Source organism: Podarcis tiliguerta (assembly GCF_965153285.1).
Source record: "Podarcis tiliguerta genome assembly, chromosome: 16".
Classification (NCBI taxonomy): Eukaryota; Metazoa; Chordata; class Lepidosauria; order Squamata; family Lacertidae; genus Podarcis; species Podarcis tiliguerta.
The window spans coordinates 2,233,468-2,257,548 of NC_139549.1; the positions used below are offsets into that span (position 1 = coordinate 2,233,468).

The window sequence follows — 24,081 nt, forward strand, 5'->3', positions numbered from 1 at the left end:
CTCTTCCGACGCAGACGTTGACCCCTCTGACTCCTCCCACTCTCTTCGGCGGGCTTTAGGACTTGGCTCCCTACCCGGGCTGCCCCCCGTGCCGCCCTCCTGTACATTTGAAGTTGGCGCGCGCGCGCGTTTAACTTTCCTGACAACCGTTTCCTCGCTCCCTGACGGGGGTGTGGTCACTCCTGCCTCATGTTCTCCCGCTGCCCGCGCGCCACCTGATCCCGATGCCTGGGACTCCTCCCCCCTACTGCACTCTGGGGGGGACGCTGGTCCTGATTTCCAGCTGCTGCTCTCTGAGTCCCCTCTGGCCCCTTCTTCCCGAGGTGTCTCCTTGGGCACTCCTCTTGCCCTGACTATGGGGGCCCCTTTCTGTGAATCCTCCGAGTCACTGGAAAGACTCAGAGAACTCGGATTGCTGTCATCGCTGACATTTCCTTCGGACTCCTCCCCCTCGCTCTCCATTTCCTCCCTCTCCTGTGCCTCTGCTCCTGAACCCCTGACAACATCACATAATACATACAGAAAGGACTATATCCTGTTCTCACGCTTTCTCTCAGACAGACCGTGTGATTTCCACTAATCACAAAATGTAGCCTTGGTGGAGTGATTTACTAACACACCTTCCTTATTTCTAGCCCCTGTTCCATGTTCTGGTTCATTGGATTCATGATCCTGGCATTGCCATAACAGCTTCATGTTTTCTCCAACAAAAGATAATATTCGCCTCATCATGACCTACCCAATCCCTCCTGTAAAAACTCCTGTTTGGGAGAGATATTTCCCCAAGGCTGTTTCCCATTAGAAAATAAAGCTGGGCTGGATTAGCAGACATCTTAAGCCGGTTGGCATTCCAGTAAAGAGTAATTTTGCCAAAATTATCAACCTTCACCTTCCAGCTAATTTCCTTTCTCGCAGACCCAATGAGCCTAAGCAGCAAAAAGGGCATTTATGTATTTTGTCCTCCTTTCAGATGGGTGTTTGCTGTAAATAAAGATTGAATAGAAAACAGGAATTGCCAGAAGGGAAGTAATGTGATATGGTGATGTTCCAGAAAAATCAGTCCAGCTATTATTATATAAAACAATATCTGGCAAAATATTTCCTAGGAGGCAGGCGTTGTGTGTGAGACAACATTTAATAGCAGATATACAGCCCTCTTTTTATTTAAGTACATAACCCGTGTTAAAAAAGTAGATCAGATGAAAATATCAAAGAGTGTTCCTGCCACAATAAAGCAGTGATGACAACCATCATTTAAGAGCCATCATTTAAGAAAGACAGCAATGAACTTCTGATTCATCTCTTACCAAACAGACGACTCGAATCACAGCTACAAATGCTCTTACACACAGATAAGTAGAAAGAGATGCAATCAACTTAATAGCAAAAATAAAAATGGGTGTGTTCCAGTGGATTTTATAAGAATATAATGTAATATACACACTTATCTTCTATCCCATACTTTCTAGGCACGGGTTCACACTTCCGCAGTCAGTGCCTGGGTCTTGTTTGTTTGTTTGTTTGTTTGCCCTGCCACTCTGGGCGGCTTCCAACAAAACACTAAAATACAATAACCTATTAAACATTAAAAGCTTCCCTAAAGAGGGCTGCCTTTAGATGTCTTCTAAAAGTTTGGTAGTTATTTTTCTCTTTGACATCTGGTGGGAGGGCGTTCCACAGGGCGGGTGCCACTACCAAGAAGGCCCTCTGCCTGGTTCCCTGTAACTTGGCTTCTCGCAGCAAGGGAGCCGCCAGAAGGCCCTCAGATCTGGACCTCAGTGTCCGGGCAGAACGATGGAGGTGGCCAAATGTATCTTGCTTGCAATTACCTTGAGCCTGTTCTCTGAGGGAGTCAATTTTCCCACTTAAAATGTGATCCAGAATTCAGCTAACCTCAGAGTCCTTGAAAGAATATCATGGGCTTGACCTTGTCAAATAAATAGCATTGATCTGCCCGTAGGTAATTAAATGAGTAGGGAAGCAGAGCAGTGAACTCTTTTGAACAACCAAAGAAATGCATACAGAAAATAGTAATAATGATAATAATGGCCAAGATGTTCTACTTTTTCATTTTTCAGATTTTTTAATTGAATTTTAATAATAATAAAACACACCAATAGGGAAAAGACGTGTGGTCCGTAATTGGAAAGGGTCCTGTAGTCTGAATTAAAACAAATAGGATATTTTTTACATTTTAGCTGTTCTTGTTTTTTTATAATAAAAAAGATAAAAAATAACCTTGGAAAGATGGGATGCATCACAGTGATAGTGGTGGTAACAACAACAACCATGAAACTGCTGCTGAGACTCTTTGCCAACATTACATTCTGAAGGGACTTAAAAATAACAACAATGGGCTTTGAATAAAATTAACTTTAACACTGGTTTGGACATTGTTAGTGCACAAAGTAGTACGGGAAGGTGAGACACAAACAGGAAATGTAAAAGTCAAAACAGGAATGCACTTTTCCCTTACACAAATGTTATCAAAATGAACCCCTCATGTGCGTCTTGACAGAAAATAATAATAATAATAATAATAATAATAATAATAATAATAATAATACATTTTATTCAATTTAAAATACTGGTTAAAATGCAATTTAAAATGCAGCCTTATTTTAAAGTAGCTGATAAAATATAGTGTTGTATCAGTTTCCTCTTTTATCAGTTATTTATCAGCTGGTTGGCTGCCTTTGACCTTCCATCCCATCCCAACCCAACCCAACCCAACCCAGACCAGACCAGCAGCATTCACATAATAACATTCTGCAGTGTGATGGGCAGCTGTCTACCACCCAGATATCCTAGCCAAAGGAAACCCATTGATGTAGCAGCAAGTTACAGCAAGGAGAGGTCCTCTCTCCTTCTCCCACCCAAGAATATGTGTCCTGCTCTCTTGACTTTGGTTGACTTCAAGAGCCTGAAGATGGGAACCCAAGCTGCATCGCTCGTCTCATTCTTGTGGTTTCTCAAAAGTGACAGCTTGACCACAGGATGAGTGTAGACACAGAGACAAGGACAATACAGTGGTACCTCGGGTTACAAACACTTTGGGTTACGTGTTTTCAGGTTGTGGACCGCGGGAAACCCGGAAGTACCGGAAAGGGTTACTTCTGGGTTTCCCACTCGCGCATGCGCAGAAGTGCCAAATCACGTCATGCACTGTGGCATTCGTACGGAGCCCCCGGTCGTCTCATGGACTATTGACCCGTACCCCACTAATCCGCTGCCACCAACCAGGTCCTCCCTGGTAAAATCCCTTCAGTCTCAGTCAGCTTTTCAATTCATAAAGAAGAGTGTGTTTTATTTCAGACACAAACAAAACTTTTACAGCATTCCAAACAGTGTTCCTCTTTACTTTCTTAGTCTTATGTTCCTCTCTCTATCTCTTCTACCTCCCCACACTCAAGGACCCACGGCCCTAACTGTCTCTCTATTACCAACTGCCTTTCCCAACCAGCCAACCCATGAAACCCAACCAACTGCCCACCCACAACTCCCAACGAACTCCTCTCAGAACTCCTCCCAGAACTGGTTTTATAAACCCACTGACTCCATCCCCCTGGGTCCTGTCTGTGCAACCTATTTAACTATTTCCCCTCCAGCACTCTCTCATACAGTGGTGCCTCGCAAGACGAAATTAATTTGTTCCGCGAGTCTCTTCGTCTAGCGGTTTTTCCGTCTTGCGAAGCAACCCTATTAGCGGATTAGCGCTATTAGCGGTTTAAGGGCTATTAACGGCTATTAAAGGCTTAAGAGATTAGCGGATTAGCTGCTAAAAGGCTATTAGCAGCTTAGTGCCTTAGAAAAAGGGGGTGGGGAGCGGAAAAAAATCTCAAGAATCGCAAGACATTTTCATCTTGCGAAGCAAGCCCATAGAGAAATTCGTCCTGCGAAGCGCATTGAAAAACGGAAAACCCTTTCGTCTAGCGGGTTTTCCGTCTTGCGAGGCATTCGTCTTGCGGGGCAACACTGTATATGTTAACGTCACATGCACGTGCGCAGACACGGCGCTGCAGGTTACAAACACTGCGGGTTTGTGTCTCCATCATGGATGTGTCTCCATCACGGATTACGTCCACAACCCAAGATTCCACTGTGGAGACTTTAAAAAAAGACTGGGAACCGTTTATGTTGTATTTACAAAAACACTGTAAAGAAGCGGACTTTGCGTAAACACTTACAATTAACAAAAACAAACACAGACGCTAAGATGTAAGAACTGGAAAATAACAAAGTGTAAGATGTAATTTTGGGGGGGGGAAATATGGTACAAAAATGATAAGAATTTACCATTCCTTAATTTAACGACTACAATATTAAGGTAAAATAAAAGAAGCAGGAGAAACAAACATTTAAAGAACCAGAAAAGGAAGTTGAAGGAAGTCACGGGGGGGGGGGAGAGATTGGGATTTCTCCCCCCTCGTTATTTGTGATTATGATGAATGTGATGAATATAAAATTGTAAAACATAATAAAAACTATTTTTTTTAAAAAAGTGTAGACAAGCCTCTGGCCTTTTGATGCAGCAGAGTCTCGCTCAGGTGCTTCCCAGTGGAGCATCTACTTTAGGGTTACCAGATGTCTCCGGTTCCTGGGGACAGTCCCTGGATTTGCAGATCTGTCCCTGGACAAATTCCGTTCCTGGAATATCCCCAGATTTCCAAATCTGTCCCTGGGAAATGTGGCAGGGTCAGCCTTAGCAGCCTGGAGCCAGCCTGGTAGCGCAGTTGGCTCTGGCTGGCTTCAGGAGCTGCTCACTGCCGTGGCACCCACCATTTTTCCTGTGCCACAACAGCAAGGAGCTCCTGAAGCCAGCCAGAGCCAACTGCACTACCAGGCTGGCCCCTCCTGGGCAACGGCTGCCCGCCCGTGACTCCCAGGCCTCCCCTGATCTGTTAAAACAAAGGGGGAAGGGGGAAGGGGGAAGGAGATCAGGGAAGGCTTGGGAGTCACGGGCGGGTGGCGCGCTGTTGCCCAATTTTTAAATAACTCTGTACATTTATGTTTCACAGGGTGAGAAAGAAGGGCTTTGCACCTTTATACAATATGCAGGTGGGTTTAGGCTTGGGGTCTTTTGCCTCACCATCCCCACTACTGACTCCCTGTTGCGACTCAGCTTAAAAAAAAAGTGTCCCCGGATTCATTGGAAAAAACCTGGTAACCATAATCTACTTTGCCAGTGTGGAGAGAGGATGCTGGACTAAATGGGCATTTATTCTCATACAAGAGGGATGTCTTTACGTTCTTATATTTTCCAGAACATGAACGTCAAAAAAGGAGGTGAGAATTCTTCTTTAAGCTCTGAATTCATGCCTTATCTCATCATACAAAACATCTAGACATTACCAGCTCTCAATTTCTTACTCTTCACATTTCTTCTTTACCCCATAACCCATTTCTGCTAGTCTGTATCCCACTTTTAACAACTCCTGAGGCCTAGAACAGCCTTCCATCTTCTAACCTCCTTTCAGAAAGCCGTGTTATATCAAGTCAGACTATTGGTCCATATAGGCCAGTATTGCTTACACTGGCTGGCATCAGCTCTCCAAGGTGTCAGATAGGTAGGGTATAAATAAATAGATTATTATTATGGTGGAATCCACATTCCCATTGGTGAAACATCCATTGGACAGTGAAACCAAAACTGTCAATCTGTTCCCTACATGAACATTGTAGTTCAACAATATCTGGAGGACCACAAATCCCCCATTATTGGTTTAGATGATGAGCTAACCTGTCATGGCCCAATGGAATAATTCATATTTCCCTCCTAACACAGGTCCACTTGACACAGTATGTATAAGAGGAGAGAAGTGCCACTGGGAACATCACAAGCCAGTTGTGAAAGCAGCAAGTCACCCCTCTGTTATCTCCTGCATGTGATAATGAAAGGTAACAGGCCTTTTGACATAAAAGCTCAGTTTGACTACCATGGCTAACAGAGACGAAGATGTGGCCATTAATCTGCTTAATTCCCTTTTAAAGCTATCTAAGACTTTGTCAAATCCCTTTTCAAAACCACCAAAGCCAGTCAGAAGCAGTGTTTAATCTGCTGCTAAGATTAAGATAGCTAAAAACTGGGGAAGCCTATATCTCCTACTGTATCCAAATCTGGACTATAGTAACTATGATTAAACTAACTTATTAGAAAACAATACATATAAACCAGCCTAACAGGTTTATGTGAAAATTGACATTTTTGTAAAGTTTCGGAACGATACATTTAACGATAAACTTTATGTTGCTTTCGGCCTATTGTAATATCATGAGTATTTATCAAAATACTCATCTATTTAAAAGCAACAACAACCCTGAAGCCACATCCTGTGGTGTTGAGTTCCACAGGCAAATAATGGGTCATGCGAAGAAGAAGCCCTTATCCATGTGCATAGTAACATGTTGTTCCACCTTTGGCTGCAGATGTTCCCAGCTTGCCTTGCTTTAAAAGGGCCACTTACCAGCGGAACAATATTTCTGACCCTTGCTTGATATTTTCACCTGGGTTTTGCACTGCTGTGGCCCAAAGGATTGGCCTCCCTTTCTTGAATACTTCTGGCTGGTCTTTGTGGAGTAGACCGGCCCTCCCTTCGTCATACCACTTGACCACTGTTGCTGGCCCTTGCTTGCATAGCCAGAGCTTCCCTTTGTGAAAGAAGACTGACTTGAACATTGTTGGCTACAGGGGCCTCCTTTGGTGATGCACTGTTGACTCGCACACTGTTGGCCTCCTTTGGTCGCGCACAGCCAATCTCCTTTCGTTGCACATGCCGGCGAACACTGGATTGTGCTCTGCTGGGAAACCCACTGCCCACTGCCTTTCGGAGTGCACTGCTGTGTGGTTTGGGCGGCACATGACTGCTGGCAGCTAAAAGTGGCCGATTTGCACGGGGAGCAGCAGGTCTGCTGGGTGTACTGTGAAGAGCTGAGCGATTTCTGCTGTGGCGGATAGCATTGAGGTGGCACACACTTCTGGCCCTGTGGGCAGCAGACTGGGATGCATGGTGCGCCATAGGTCTGCGGAGAGCAAGACTGGGTGCTTTGAGGTTCATAGCATGACTGCGACTGGGGAGAGCATGGCTGTATGTATTCTGGTGCATAGCTCTGGGGGCTCTGTGGAGCGTAAGGGGACTGGAGGTACCCAGGTGTGCAGGAATCTTGCCACTGGGGAGAGCATGGTGGGATGTATGGCTGCCGGCTCTGAGGTCTGTGCCCTTTCGTGCCTTTGATGCCAGTATTCTGTTGGCAAATAGGGGGCGGTAGGCATGGCTGCTTACACTGCTGCTCGTAGCAATACATCTTGGGGGGCTGGTGGTTCAACAACAGGCAACCTGGGAGAGAGAAAACAGGAGACGGTCAGAACATACAGTTGCAATTGGAATTATGCCCATTGCAAATCAGACTTATTATTAAAACGGGTGGACTTCTAGCTATTTGCAATGAGCAAATCAAACAAAAGCAATTGAAATAGCTCAACGCAATGGATGCTTCAAGTGGTTCCCTTGAGCTACATGCTTTGAGGCAATAATGATTCTAACTACCAGTTTCTGGTAGTTAGAAACTACCAGAATGGTAGTGGAGGAGAATGGTGCTGGAGGAGACTCTTGAGAGTCCCATGGACTGCAAGAAGATCCAACCTCTCCATTTTGAAGGAAATCAGCCCTGAGTGCTCACTGGAAGGACAGATCCTGAAGCTGAGGCTCCAAGACTTTGGCCACCTCATGAGAAGAGAAGACTCCCTGGGAAAGACCCTGATGTTGGGAAAGATGGAGGGCACAAGGAGAAGGGGACGACAGAGGACGAGATGGTGGGACAGTGTTCTTGAAGTTCCTAGCATGAGTTTGACCAAACTGCGGGAGGCAGTGGAAGACAGGAGTGCCTGGTGTGCTCTGGTCCAGGGGGTCGCGAAGAGGCGGACACGACTAAACGACTAAACAACAACAGGTCCCCAACCCCCCAGTGACTTCCCTCAACTTCCTTTTCTGTTTTTTTTTTTTTTATGAATTATCTCTCCCTGCTTATTGGTTATTTCTTATCCTTTAAGATTTTAAAAATAATTATTATTCTCTTATCATTCTAACATCATATTTCTATTTCTAGATTTGTTTTGTTAATTGCAAATCAAACCCTGAAAGTGAGTCCATTTCTTTACATTGATTCTGTAGATATATAACATAAATGGTTCCCAGTCTTTCTTAAAATCTCTATTGTCTTTATCTCAAAGCCTTTCCATTAATTTTGCTATTTCAGCGTATTCCATCAGTTTTCTTTGCCATTCTTCCTTAGTTGGTATTTCTGTACTCTTCCATCTTTGTCCTAGCAGAATCCTAGCCGCAGTTTTATGTTCTTATGAAGATTCCAGCTCAGTCCTCCTCTCAGCTTTGGGCAATGCTCCAACCATTGCAGCACACTTCTTCCTTTCCCTCTCTTCCTGTGTGGATTTCCACTTTTCCTCCATATCTGCATATATTCGCTTCCCTGTAGGGTTGGTGTGTACACCCCCTGCCTCTGCGAAGTGGAAGAAGTTGAACAAAGCCATGTGCATCACCGGCATGACAGTTCAGATGCTGAAACCCATTGTTCTATTGTTCTGGGAATGGGTGTCAAACCCTGCAAAGGAATGCAAAATGCCCACTCGTCCTATATCCTGTTTTGCTGACCCAGGCAAGCACTGAAGCTGGAGATTTGTGGCCTTAGTTTGCCTACCCATGGCTTAATGATTTGGAGATTCTCAGAAAGCATGAATAACTCTCCAATTTCTCCAAACCAGGTACATCCACAACCCTGCACCCTTAGCTGTCCTTTGAAAGACAGTGGGAAGAAAGTACAGTGGTACCTCGGGTTAAGTACTTAATTCATTCCGGAGGTCAGTTCTTAACCTGAAACTGTTCTTAACCTGAAGCACCACTTTAGCTAATGGGGCCTCCTGCTGCCGCTGCGCCGCCGCTGCACAATTTTTGTTCTCATCCTGAAGCAAAGTTGTTAACCTGAGGTACTATTTCTGGGTTAGCAGAGTCTGTAACTTGAAGCGTATGTAACCCGAGGTACCACTGTACAGTGGTCCCCTGGTTCTCAAACGCCTTGGTACTCAAACAACTTGGAAGCCAAACACTGCAAACCCAGAAGTGTTCCAGTTTGCAAACTTTTTTCAGAAGCTGAACGTGCTCCATTTTGAATGTTAAGCTTCCGATTCGAATGCCACACTTCCGATTTGAGTGTTATGCTGAGGTCTGTCTGTTTTTGCTATTTATTTTGCATTTTTGTGGCTCTCTTTTCTGTTGTTTTTGTGACTGTGTGGAACCCATTTCAGCTACCGATGGATTGTGTGACTGCAGTACATTGTTCATTGCTTTCATTAAAAGATCAATGGTTTCGTTAGATAGTAAAATTCATGTTAAATTGCTGTTTCGGGGGTTGTTTATAAAAGTCTGGAATGGCTTAATCCATTTTGCATTACTTTCTATGGAAATGTGCGCCCTGGTTTTGGAATGCTTTGGTTTTGGAGCGGACCTCCGGAACAGATTAAGTTTGGGAACCAAGGTGCCACTGTAGAATGATTAAAGATCTTCTAAGCTAGGAGCTATCCACCACATGGTGGCAAATTCCTATATTATTTTAATTTAAAGTTCTCTCTCTGCACCTTAATGGGGTTTCCGCCCCTAATATCCTCCATCAACTCTTTCCCAACCCACAAAACCCATCTGCCATTAAGTGGGGAAGGGCCACAGCTCAGTGGTAGAGGATCTGTCTTGCATGCAGAAGGTCCTAGGGTCAACCCCTCTCATGTCCAGGAAGGGCCAGGAGAGACTACCTGTCTGAAACCCTGAAGCGCTGCAACAGACAATGCAGAGGATGGTGATATAATAGCACAATGCAAAGTCACAGGAAAATATATCACCATGGACCACAATAAGCAGTATAGATAAGCAGACAAATATAGACATAGTCTTTTTCTTTACAATCTCTCGTGTATTTCATAGAAGGAACATCAACTTGTAAGTCAAGAACCTGGACGCTGTTCTAATAAACTCAGCATTTATTCCCACAAAGGGGCTTAAAAATCAAGTCTAAGCAGTAAACAAGCAATAGCTTAGAAAACTGGACCAATCTGTCTCTATATTAATATTTCCCAAGGGAAGAACAGAAAGAGGCTCTTCAGTCTTCCTAACAAATAGAGAGAGCCTTGAACGCCTTGGCTCCCAAACAAATTGGCTCCCAAACAATTGAAACCCAGAAGGGAGTGTTCCAGTTTTTGAACGATTTTCAGAAACTGAACGTCCAGCGTGGCTTCCGCGGCTTCCGATTGGCTGCAGGATGCTCCTGCAGCCAATCAGAAGCCACACTTGGGTTCTGTTCGAGAACAGAGGTACGACTGTATTTCAAATCTACCCTGAGAATTGCTTGATGGATAACACCCTAAATCATGAAGAAATATATTAATATAATTCCATTGGTTGGGTTAAATATATTATATGCTGGAGGGCAAGCATGAACGAGAGAGAGAGAGAGAGAGAGAGAGAACTATCAACATTCTGTCACACACCTATGTGACCAAGAAGCAAAACTCAGGCTATGTAGATGAAAGAGGAGATGCCATTTTTAATGCCTGAAGACGCCAAGGCCAGGGAGAAAACTTATTCCATCACCACCCATCCCCAAGATCATTTTGCAGCATCCAGCCCTTACACCAAACTCACCCTATTGACTTATCTATCTTATATATTTTCCAGGGTTTATATACAATCCATTATCATAAAAACTCAATTCGGTTTACAAGAACTTTTTGCCACTACCAATGCATAATCGGTTGGACAAGCTCATTTGCCTTGGGGCTACTCTCAGAGGAAGGAACCTCTGTCTAAGGCATGAGTGTGCATAAGGAAGCAGACCCATCTGATTGTGGCTCTCATTGCAACTCCAGACAGACATTACAAAGTCAAATGGAGCAGAAATATCATTTGGGCGGCTCCACGCCTGCATTCAACAGTCTGCCTGGCGCAGAAGAGCAATTAAGAGTAGAGGAAAGATCACACTTACCCTGCTCAGTGGAGAGAAAAGGAGGAGAGGAGAGCAGGACACACAGACCAGAACAGAGGAGCAAGGTGAAGGGGCAGAGAATTTATGCAGTTTCCTGCAACGGTCTTGTGGCCACGAGGCAGAGATGATTGCATGTGCAAATGGGATTCCTCTCAGCCTTACACAGACATTTTTACCTGCTGCTGTAGACCCAGTGACTCGCCAAGAGAGAACGTGGAGCCCAACTTGTGTTGTCGTTAATTATCATGTTACGGCTAATTGGCAGGTGCTGCGGAGGTCACACCCTGCAGCTGTTTAGCAAGAGGCAGGAGATCAAAGGCTTCCAGACAATGGGACTCCATAAACAGCCCAGACAAACATTGGCGGTTAATTTACTCATTTATCTATCAGAATTGATTGCTTTCATAGAATCATAGAATCATAGAGTTGGAAGAGACCACAAGGGCCATCGAGTCCAACCCCCTGCCAAGCAGGAAACACCATCAGAGCACTCCTGACATATGGTTGTCAAGCCTCTGCTTAAAGACCTCCAAAGAAGGAGACTCCACCACACTCCTTGGCAGCAAATTCCACTGTCGAACAGCTCTTACTGTCAGGAAGTTCTTCCTAATGTTTAGGTGGAATCTTCTTTCTTGTAGATTGGATCCATTGCTCCGTGTCCGCTTCTCTGGAGCAGCAGAAAACAACCTTTCTCCCTCCTCCATGTGACATCCTTTGATATATTTGAACATGGCTATCATATCAGCCCTTAACCTCCTCTTCTCCAGGCTAAACATGCCCAGCTCCCTTAGCCGTTCTTCATAAGGCATCTGCTTTCTGTAAGTCCTACTCAGAACAGACCCACTGGCATCAACGACCTTAAATTAGGGATGCCCATGGGTTTGACTGGGGTCAAACCTGAGTAGGACTTAACTGGAAAATATAACCCTAGAGGTGGTCTAGAGGTGGACACCAACCCTAGAGATAACCCTAGAGGTGGTCACCAACTTGGATGGCTTTAGAAAGAGGATAAGATAAATGCAAGAAAGATGGGGCAATCCATGGCTACTAATCCTGATAGCTAAGTTTTGCCTCCGCTGTCAGAGGCAGTAAGCTCCTGAATGCCCATTGCTGTGAAACACAGATGGGGAAAGCTTCTGTTGTACCCAAGTCATTCTTGTGGGCTTCCCATCAGCACCTGGTTCGCCACTATGAAAACAGGATGCTGGACTCAATGGGCCACTGGCCTGATCAAGCAGGAGTGTTGTTATTGTAAAAGGTAAAGGGACCCCTGACCATTAGGTCCAGTCATGGATGACTCTGGGGTTGCGGCGCTCATCTCGCTTTATTGGCCAAGGGAGCCGGCGTACAGCCTCCGGGTCACGTGGCCAGCAGGACTAAGCCGCTTCTGGCGAACCAGAGCAGCGCACGAAAACGCCATTTACCTTCCTGCTGGAGCGGTACCTATTTATCTACTGGCACATGACGTGCTTTCAAACTGCTAGGTTGGTAGGAGCAGGGACCGAGCAACGGGAGCTCACCCCGTCACAGGGATTCGAACTGCTGACCTTCTGATCAGCAAGCCCTAGGCTCTGTGATTTAACCCACAGCGCCATCTGTGTCCACTGTTATTGTAGACCTGATGAAATCAATGGACCTTTGTTTACTATGTTGATTGATTCCAGTGTGCCTACTTTGAGTAGATACAACCACTATGATGTGGTTGCAAGGGCCAGTGGGCAAATTTGGGGGGCAGTGGGCATATTTTGAGAAACTGCTCTGACCACCAGTGACAAAATAGCTCCCATGGGAGTGTAGTTGCCCAAGAGACTGCCTTATCCTTTATACACCCTGTAGATCACCGCTGTCTGCAAGAGAGCATCTCCTGCAGTTTCCAAAGATTTCAGAAGCCCGGTATGCAACAACTCACAGCAGGGCTTTTAGTGTGGCTGCCCCTGTTCTATGGAACAGCGTCCCTGTCAAGAGATAGCAGGCACTGACTATCTTTGTTTTCTGGAAATGATTAGAGATATTTTCTGTTACGACGGGCTTTCCCAGATGGATTAACAGAACTTAGAAGAAAGAGCAAACTGTCTCTCGTGCTATTTCCTGTGACCTTTCCCAGGACATTCTAGTGGGCACCTTGACTCCCATAGCTGACACATTGTCAACCCCTGGTTTATTGTGTTGCTGTTTTTTTTTAAAAAAAGTAGTTTAATTTGATAGATACCTTTGAATGGTTTGTATCCTGAAAGGCAGGATATTTGGTATTCTCACAACAGGGTAAATTTACAAGAAACATGTGCAAGCAAAAAGAGGGCATTCTTCTTCTTCTTCTTCTTCTTCTTCTTCTTCTTCTTCTTCTTCTTCTTCTTCTTCTTCTTCTTCTTCTTCTCCTCCTCTTCTTCTTCTTCCTCTTCTTCCTCTTCTTCTTCTTTGAATTTATATACCGCCCTATACCCAGAAGTCTCAGGATGGTTCATAGAATAAAATCAAAATATAAAACCACAAAATACAGTGGTGCCTCGCAAGACGAAATTAATTCGTTCTGCGAGTTTTTTCGACTTGTGAATTTTTTCGTCATGCGAAGCACCACTGTGCATTGACGGTTTCCCATAGGAATGCATTGGCAGTTTAAAAAAAAAAAGGCGCAAGACGTTTGCGTCTTGCGAAGCAAGCCCATAGGGAAATCCGTCTTGCGAAGCAACTCAGAAAACGAAAAACCCTTTCGTCTTGCGAGTTTTTTGTCTTCCGAGGCATTCGTCTTGCGAGGTACCACTGTACACAATCAAAATAAAATCAATAACCCAATAACCTCCTGTGCAAGAAAACCAACAACCCACATTTTAAAAGGGCCTAGGATGTCAATCAAATCAAGTAAAGGAACGTTGTTGCCTGGCACCTAAAGGTGTATAATGAAGGCGCCAGGCAGACTTCCCAGGGGAGTTCCCTACATAGAACACATTGCAATAAGCTAACCTTGAGGTTACCAGAGCATAGGCAACAGTAGTTAGGCTGCTCTCTTGTGCCACCTTGAAGAGACATTATTCCGTATGCTAAATTGGGGTTACAACTTGAGTTTCATGCCCTGGCAATTATGCGGGGACATCAATTTGTTGTGCTGCTGTGTGCCAACCATTTTTGGCACATTTCGCATTCAGATGTGAAGCAATTTTTCCAAGAAGGGGAATGAAAGCATGCTTGGCTTGCCGCCATCATTCCTTTGCTTCCCTGGAAAATTCCAGTCCACTGGGATCGTTTTGTGAAGTCTGCTGGGTTGATCAATGGCAGACTATGCCAAACCAATCCAGTAGCTGCCCTTTGTGCATCAAAGAGCAAGAAGTTTCAGAACTGTTATTTTGGTTGTAATACACTATAATGATAATAATAATAACCTAGAGCTTATTCACAATTTGAGGGTAGAGGGACTGTATTCCTTGTTGAGTGAGGGATGGCAAAGGCATCTGGATAATCCGACAGTTAAACGGCGTTGAAGTAAGTCATTGAGGAATGTGTTTGCTCTGGTCTTCTCCACATCTATATAGCATGGTTAGCCAACATGGTGATCTCCAGAAGTTAATGTAACATAAGAAAAGAGCTTGCTGGAACCGGTCCAATGACCCATCTAGTCCAGCGTCCTGGCCAAGCAGGAATGGGAAACTCTTGTGGTAAGAATTTTAAGGTCTTAGATGGATAATAAAGGTAAAGGTAAAGGTACCCCTGCCCGTACGGGCCAGTCTTGACAGACTCTAGGGTTGTGCGCCCATCTCACTCAAAGAGGCCGGGGGCCAGCGCTGTCCGAAGACACTTCCGGGTCACGTGGCCAGTGTGACATTGCTGCTCTGGCGAGCCAGAGCCGCACATGGAAACGCCGTTTACCTTCCCGCTAGTACACGGTCCCTATTTATCTACTTGCACCCAGGGGTGCTTTCGAACTGCTACGTTGGCAGGCGCTGGGACCGAACGATGGGAGCGCACCCCGCCCCGGGGATTCGAACCGCCGACCTTTCGATCGGCAAGCCCTAGGCGCTGAGGCTTTAACCCACAGCGCCACCCGCGTCCCCAGATGGATAATAGATGTTCATAAATGTACCAACCAAGCACGTACATAGATCAGCACAGGAAGACCGACCTGAAACCATTTTTGATTCCCAAACTGACCAAATGTTTTCTCCACAATGAGGGAGGGGGGTTAGGGAGCCTTCCCATTGTATCAGGAATTGAGTAATCAGCATTTTAATGGGTGAAAGACTATCAGGAAAGGCAATCAGGAAAGGCAGTCAGATAACCTGGCAAACAGGAAAAACAACATTCAAATTTCTGTTTTAGACCACCTTTTCTGCGATGTAGGTATGATGTTTGTTGGGGGGGGGTATTGGGTTACACCCCTTCTGTGTTGTATGTATGATGTATGGAGGGGTGGTCTTAAGCTCCAATGCAGGTAATTTAAAATGTCTATATAAGGGCAGGCACACCTTGGTTCTGGGTTCCTCCTCCCTCCTGCGTGTGGTGAGTGAGGACCCTGTTGCAACACATCAATAAAGATCAGGCTTACTAGTTGCTTTGCTTCTCAATAGTCTCTGCTTGGCCTCTGTTATTTTCTCCTACCAATAGGGAACCTACATAAGGACTCAATATGGGCTCTTGGATACCCCATAAGGGGAAAAGGGCAGATTTTTGTTTACAACACTCTCAAGCAGGACTCAAGCACAAAGGCACTCTGTCCCCTCCTGGTATTCCAGCCTGGACACCGAAGTTCAGCTCCGAGGGCCTTCTGGTGGTTCCCTCACTACGAGACATGAAGCTACAGGGGTCCGGCAGAGGGCCTTCTGGGTACTGGTGCCCACCCTGTGGAACGCCCTCCCATCAGACATCAAGGAGACAAACAACTATCTGACTTTTAGAGGACGTCTGAAGGCAGCCCTGCTCAGGGAAGTTTTTAATGGTTGGTGTTTTGTTATGTTTTTAATATTTTCTAGAGAGCCGTCCAGAGTGGCTGCGGCAACCCAGTCAAATGGGTGGCTTATTATTATTACAGTCGTACCTTGGAAGCCAAACAGAAGCCGTTCCAGAAATCTGTTCGACTTCCAAAACGTTCGACTTCCAAGGCACGGCTTCCGATTGGCTGCAGGAGCTTCCTGTAGCCAATTGGAAGCCGCGGAAGCCCCACCGGATGTTCGCTTCCAAAAGAACGTTTGCAAATGGGAACACTCACTTCCGGGTTTGTGGCATTCGGGAGCCAAAATGCTCAACTGCTAAGGCGTTCGTCAACCAAGGTACGACTGTATTATTATTATTATTAAGCATTACTGCCTCCAACCATGGAAGCAGAGTGTAGTCATTGTGACTGCTTGCCGTTGAAAGCCTAATCCTCCATGGATTTGCCTAATTACCTTTTAAAGTTGCTGGCCATCACTGCTTTCTGTGCGAATGAGTTCCATAGCTTAACGATGTGCTGCATGAAGGAGTACATTCTTCGTTTGACTGCAACTCCCAACATCCCTTACTTTTGACCACTTTGGATGTGGCTGATAGGAGTTCTAGTTCAACAACATCTGGCAGTCCAGAGGCTGCACTTTCATGCATTAGCGTCTGCCATGGGGCTGTTGTTGTACACCAGCCTGAAATCTTTTGATAAGGGAAAGTATAGAAATTGAAATAATAATAATAATAATAATAATAATAATAATAATAATAATGTCAGTGGCTGACTGAACTAGGCCAACACTACTATCTCTTAGAGGGGACGCGGGTGGTGCTGTGGGTTAAACCACAGAGCCTAGGACTTGCCGATCAGAAGGTCGGCGGTTGGAATCCCCGCGACGGGGTGAGCTCCCATTGCTCAGTCCCTGCTCCTGCCAACCTAGCAGTTCGAAAGCACGTCAAAGTGCAAGTAGATAAATAGGTACTGCTCCGGCGGGAAGGTAAACGGCGTTTCCGTGCGCTGCTCTGGTTCGCCAGAAGCGGCTCAGTCCTGCTGGCCACATGACCCGAAAGCTGTACGCCGGCTCCCTCGGCCAGTAAAGCGAGATCAGCCCCGCAACCCCAGAGTCAGTCATGACTGGACCTAATGGTCAGGAGTCCCTTTACCTTTGCTATCTCTTAGGAAATTCTACCACTCATCTCAAAAAAGGAATTTATAGTCCAGAACACATGTGGGGAGACCTTTGCTGCCCCCCACCGTCCAATGTTTTGGGTCCAACAAGCAACACCCCTGACCTTTGTCCATACTGACTGGAGCTGAAGGCATCCAACAACATCTGCAGGGCACTACTTAGACCACCACTGCTTTTACATGTGCAGGTGGAGGTGAGATCTGAAGAAGAACAGGAAGGAAGTGCTTGGCTGTTGACCCACAACCAACAGGCCGCTTCCTCCCTCCTCTTATTGATGCTATCTGAGTGGTATGGTTGCCATGTCCGTATGGCTTCATCCCAAGATGCTCTGGTTTGGAATGCAAGGGCCACGTGGCTCAGGAGCTGCCATTATCTCATGTCACGACGTGAGGCGCAAACCAAATCATTAGGTTGCATCAGCCGAGATTACAACACTGGCACATGGAGTATATTGCCAGTTAAGATCTGCAGCTCTTACACCAGCCTACTGATGAACCTGAGGGACATCTGGAGTTTGAGCCAGGAGCTGTTTCCCTTGTGTCCTGCTTGAGGGCTTCCAAAAGACATCTGGTTGGCCACTGTGGGAACAGGATGCTGGACTAAACAGGTCCTCTTTGACCTGAACCAGTGAGACTCTTCTGATGTTTTTAGGTGACAACAAAGGGATGGGATGGAGAGAACAAGAGAGAAGCAAAATAATGTGCAATTCCATTCAGTTCCACACATTTCAGCTTCTTGCCAGTAGATGACAAGGACACTGAAACAAAAAAAATGACTTTGGGCTCATCCAGAGTTCCTTTTCTGTTGCATTTCTAGACACAGATCCAAGCTTCAAAGCACTGTGACTGAGCACTCCCCACGCCAACACTTTCCCCATGGAAACCTGCTCTTTACTGGTGAATCAGAGCAAATTGCAAACTGCAGTAAACCGGAATTGCCATTTGTTCTGATCCAGTGTTAAACAGCAGGATTTTGCAGGGAAAGTGTTGTGGCAAAAAAGGGGGGGAGCACTTGGACACAGTGCTTTGCCTAGAATTGCAGTATACAAGGTAAGTGTAGATGAGCCCTCTGTTTGAGAGTTTCTTAGAGGCATCTGGTTGGTCACTGTAAGAACAGGATGGTGGATTAGATGGGCCATCAGCATGATCCACCAGTTTTCCCTTATGTTTTGATGGGTCTGTGACTTCTGTACACTGTGGAATGTGTACCACGCCCCAGCACCCTCTTCAGACACAAAAAGGGACAGAGATGTGAGAGACCAGCCCATGGGACAGGCAGATGGTGAGAGCTGCAGCTGCTGTGATCACTAGGAACATAGTCATGTAAAAGTTCAGGCCATTTATCCATATTGCCCAATTGCTTTTTCTTTCTCCGACTGAAAATTCATAGGAACATAGGAGGCTGCCTTAGTGAGTCAAACAACTGGTCCATCTAGCTCAGAGCTGTTGACACACTTGGAACACTGTGTCCAGTACTGGGCACCACAATTTAAGAAGGGTATTGGCAAGCTGGAACTTTTTGCAGAGGAGGGGGACCAAGATGACCAAGCGTCTAGAAACCAAGACTTATGAGGAACGGTTGAGGGAGCTGGGTATGTTCGGCTGGAAAAGAGGCGACTGAGAGGAGATATGATAGACATCTTCAAATAGCTAAAGGGCTGTCACATGGAAGATGGAGCCAGCTTCTTTTTTCCTGCCCTGGAGGCTAGAACATGAAACAATGGAAAGGAAGAACTTTCTGACAGTGAGAGCTGTCTGACAGTGGGAGATTGTGGACTCTCCTTCCTTGGAGGTGTTTAAGCAGAGGTTGGATGGCCATCTTTTATGTATGATTTAGCTAAGATTCCCGCATTGTAGGGGGTTGGACTTAGGTGACCCGTGGGGTCACTTCCAACTCTACAATTCTTTGGGTCTATGTTTCTATAAGTCTATGATTCCATGACGCTGACTTGCAGCTGCTTTCCAAGGTTCCAGAAGCAGTCCTAACCAGCCCTACCAGCCCGGGATTTTGGGATCTTCTGCATATAAAGAAGATGCTGTGCCACTGAGTGACAGCTCATGCCTGCAAATGTTTGCTTACACTGTGCCATTGCTAAATAAATTGCTCTATCCTTGATATGCCTGTTGTCTTTGTCCATGGAGTTTTCTTGGCAGGGATACTGGAGTGGCTTGCCGGTTCCTGCTCCAGGTGGATCACGTTTGGTCAAAACACTCCACTATGACCTGTCCATCTTGGGTGGCCCTGCAGTGCATAGCTCATAGCTTCTCTGAGTTACTCAAGCCCCTTCGCCACCACTGTTCAACCATCTCGTCCTCTGTCGTCCCTTTCTCCTTGTGCCCTGAATCTTTCCCAACATTAGGGTCTTTTCCAAGGAGTCTTCTCTTCTCATGAGGTGGCCAAAGTCTTGGAGCCTCAGCTTCAGGATCTGTCCTTCAGGACCTAAGTGCTCACTGGAAGGACAGATCCTGAAGCTGAGGCTCCAATACTTTGGCCAACTCATGAGAAGACTCCCTGGAAAAGACCCTGATGTTGGGAAAGATGGAGGGCACAAGCAGAAGGGGACGACAGACAATGAGATGGTGGGACAGTGTTCTCGAAGCTACCAGCATGAGTTTGACCAAACTGTGGGAGGCAGTGGAAGATAGGAGTGCCTGGTGTGCTCTGGTCCAGGGGGTCACAAAGAGTTGGACACGACTAAATGACTAAACAACAACAACAACAATCCTTGATATGCCACCCTTTCTGAACATAGCCACCTTACACCAAGTCAGACCAATGGTTCATCTAGCTGAGTGCTGCCTACACTGGTTGGGAGTGGCTCTCCAGGATTTCAGACAGAAAGCCTCTCCCAACCCTACCTGGAGATGGGAAGGATAGCACCTGAGACCTTCTGCATATAAAGCAAATCTCTACCACACAGCCACTCTCCACATCCAACCAGAAGTCTGCTTCATGTTTGGTCAGCAGTGTTGGCTATTTTTCTGAGTCATGCAAAGTAGTGATGCAGCAGTTTCACCCTCAAAGCCCTAGAGATGAAGTAGGCTCCACACACAAGATGTCGACGATGGCCCTTTACCTGCAGGATGGCAAACAGTATTATTTGTGCATATCAAGTCCGATGCAATGCGTTTCTCTCCCTTGAGCCCAAGAGAGGGTTTTCCTGCTTCTTGCTTCCAAAACTTCTTCAAAGCAGTCCATAAATTATAGCTTGTCTGTCCTCACCAACTACTCTGGGCAGCGTGTTGGAGTCGCCACACTCAGCAAAACAATGGCAAAAGAGAGCCAGTGTGGTGTAATGGTTAAGAGCGGTGGAGTCGTAATCTGGTGAACCGGGTTCATTTCCCCGCTCCTCCAAATTCTTCTTCTTTTTCTTCAAAAGAACAACCAGCCAACGTCTAACTCCCACCCCTCTTACCACTACCTATGACACATGCATGCTCACTTTTAAGAGAGCAAGCAAACTGACAATGCAATGATTCAGACTTTCTGTGTCCTTAATTAGAGTAACAAGATTTGCAGCTGTTACGTTACATAGGTTCTCTTTTACCCAGTACACTTTATTCTTTGCAAAGTACATTTTCTAACAAATACATTACCAGTACAAATACTAAGAAGCACGTTTCTACCAGCTGGGTAACTTGCAAAAGATTTGCTTCCAGCTCAAGATACCATCTGCAGTAACCCTACTGAGCATTAGGGACCACAGCTGTGGAGGCAGGAAGAAGGATGGAGTCCTGCAAGTCTTGGAGGTTGGAGTTCAGTGGTATGACATCTGCACAGCATGCAGAGGGTCAGAGGTTTAATTCCCAGCATCTCCAGGTATTCGCTACACTCAGTGGCACAGCCTCTCAAGGATTTCAGCCAGAGGTTTCTCCCAGCTCTATTTAGGGATGCCAGGATTGAGCCGGGGACATTCTTCACGGAAAGCGAAGGCTTTACTACTGAGCTTTGACCCTTCCCCATAGAGGGAACAATCCCTGTGCATTTTGTAGTTTTGTGGCATCTTTTTTTTGTGGCTGTGTGGAACCTGGCATGTTGAGATTTAGCCAGCAGTCACGAAATTAAAAGACAGCTGCTTCTTGGGAGAAAAGCAATGACAAACCTAGACAGCATCTTAAAAAGCAGAGACATCACCTTGCCGACAAAGGTCCGTATAGTTAAAGCTCTGGTTTTCCCAGTAGTGATGTATGGAAGTGAGCGCTGGACCATAAAGAAGGCTGATTGCTGAAGAATTGATGCTTTTGAATTATGGTGCTGGAGGAGACTCTTGAGAGTCCCATGGACTGCAAGAAGATCAAACCTCTCCATTCTGAAGGAAATCAGCTCTGAGTGCTCACTGGAAGGACAGATCCTGAAGCTGAGGATCCAAGACTTTGGCCACCTCATGAGAAGAGAAGACTCCATGGAAAAGACCCTGATGTTGGGAAAGACTGAGAGCACAAGGAGAAGGGGACGGTGGAGGATGAGATTGTGGGACAGTCTTCTCAAAGCTACCAGCATGAGGGAGGCAGTGGAAGACAGGAGTGCCTGGCGTGCTCTGGTCCAGGGGGTCATGAAGAGTCGGAAACAACTAAACGACTCAACAACAACAACAAGAGAAAAGGAGATCAGCCAGTGTAAGGCAGTTCAAAGCACAGCTGAGCTTCTGAGCAAACCATGAGAAGCAGAACTGTGAAAACGCCCCTGAGAGGGGAGTGACAGAAGGTGATGAGATGTCCTTCAAGATCTGAGAACATCAGCTGCCACCGCCCTTTTAATTGAGAAAAAGGGATCAGCAACTTTGGAGTAATTGAAAATTATGATGCAACCTCATAACCTTGGGAATCCGGATATCCCAGTCTGGCATCAACTACCAGGTCTGGAGAGAAGGTGGAGCCAAAGAACTTCAGTATTTAAAAAGTTCTTGTTCTTGTATTTGTTTAAAAACCAAATTTAAAAATGCAGTGTTTTTTTAAAAAAGATAAAAACAAGTAAGGATCCCAGCTCTGTGGTCCAATGGGAGTTGTTGGTTTAGACAAAAAGTAGGAGTTGATATGGTGGAAGATTATAAAAGTGATCCCTAGCCTGGAGAAAGTTCATAAATAAAAGGTTTTCTCCCTCTCCCACAACAATAAAATTTCTGGACATCCAATGAAGTTGAATGCTGGAAGATTTGAGACATATAAAAGAAAGGACTATGGAACTCACTGCCACAGCAGGTAGTAGTGGCCACAAACTTGGGATTAAAAAGAAAATTAGACAAATTCATGGCGAAAGCTATCAATAGCTACTGGCCATGATGACTATGATCTGCCTCCATGGTTGGAGGCAGTAAAGGTAAAAGGTAAAGGATGCCTGGACAGTCAAGTCCATCCAAAGGGGACTATGGGGTTGTGGTGGTCATCTCGCTTTCAGGCCAAGGGAGCTGGCATTTGTCCAGAAGACAGCTTTCCAGGTCATATGGCCAGCAGGACTGAACCACTTCTCATGCAACAGGACACCATGACAGAAGCCAGAATGCACGGAAACATGACAGAAGCCAGCATGACTAAGCCGCTTCTGGTGAACCAGAGCAGCGCACAGAAACGCTGTTTACCTTCCCGCCGGAGTGGCACCTATTTATCTACTTGCACTTTGACGTGCTTTTGAACTGCTAGGTTGGCAGGATCTGGGACAGAGCAACGGGAGCTCATCCCGTCGCGGGGATTCGAACCGCTGACCTTCCGATCGGCAAGCCCAAGAGGCAGTAATGCTTCTGAATACTAGTTGTTGGAAACCACAGGAGGGAAGAGTGCGCTTATGATCAGGTCTTGCTTGTAGGTTTCCCACAGGTATATATAATAATAATTTATTATAATAATTATAATAATAATTGGGTTTCCCCAGTCACACTGGGCGGCTTCCAAGGAAAGATTAAAAATACAATAAAACATCAGACATTAAAAACTTCCCTGTACAGGGCTGCCTTCAGATGTTTTCTAAAAGTCAGATAGTTGTTAATTTCCTTGACATCTAATGGGAGGGCGTTCCACAGGCAAGGCGCCACCACCAAGAAGGCCCTCTGCCTGGTTCCCTGTAACTTCACTTCTCGCAGGGAGGGAACTGCCAGAAGGCCCTCAGAGCTGGACCTCAGTGTCTGGGCAGAATGATGGGAGTGGAGACGCTCCTTCAGGTATACAGGACCGAGGCCGTTTAGGGCTTTAAAGGTCAGCACCAACACTTTGAATTGTGCTCGGAAACGTACTGGCAGCCAATGCAGATCTCTCAGAACCCGTGTTATGCGGTCTCGGCAGCCGCTCCCAGTCACCAGTCTAGCTGCCGCATTCTGGATTAGTTGTAGTTTCCGGGTCACCTTCAAAGGTAGCCCCACTTAGAGCGCATTGCAGTAGTCCAAGCGGGAGATAACCAGAGCATGCACCACTCTGGTGAGACAGTCTGCGGGCAGGTGGGGTCTCAGCCTGCGTACCAGATGGAGCTGGTAAACAGCTGCCCTGGACACAGAATGGGTGGGCACAGTAAGAATAGGATACTGGGTTAGCATGGCACCAGGTGACCAAGCAGACCTTTATCTCCTGATGCTCAAATGAAGCTGCCCCTGGGTATCGTCTCAGTTTGTGGGAGGGGAACATGAGCAAAACTGCCCCTTGAGTCCCAAGCTTTTGGCATGACCATGGCTTACAAAGCAATGACGTGCATCCAAAGAGAGACAGAAACAAAGTGATACTCTGATTTATTGATCATTCTTTCAGAAGGAAGGGTAGATTAAATTACAGAGTTTATGATTACGCTTATTGGAAGCAATAAATAACACTGGATGGGGGGAAAAGATGAAGGCACTGATGTAGTCATCATGTGTTCATCCTGAGATAACTTAGTAGAGTCGAGATACATCTGCAGACGGAACATCAGGGGTGGGTCAGAGTTGCGGTACTGAATTTTATGGAGGCAAGAATGATGCTAAAGTTCT

General features: G+C 45.9%; 1 long non-coding RNA gene across 1 annotated transcript in view; it reads right to left on the reverse strand.

The window, feature by feature from the left end:
* Window positions 1-11,156, reverse strand: part of LOC310666249 — a 69,090-nt gene extending 57,934 nt beyond the window's left edge. Inside the window, exons 1-2 of the long non-coding RNA XR_014505806.1 lie at window positions 11,041-11,156; window positions 6,328-7,334 (exon numbers count right to left, since the gene is read on the reverse strand). This is a non-coding gene — a long non-coding RNA (uncharacterized lncRNA). The remainder of the gene's footprint in view (window positions 1-6,327; window positions 7,335-11,040) is intronic.
* Between the last annotated feature and the right edge of the window lie 12,925 nt (window positions 11,157-24,081).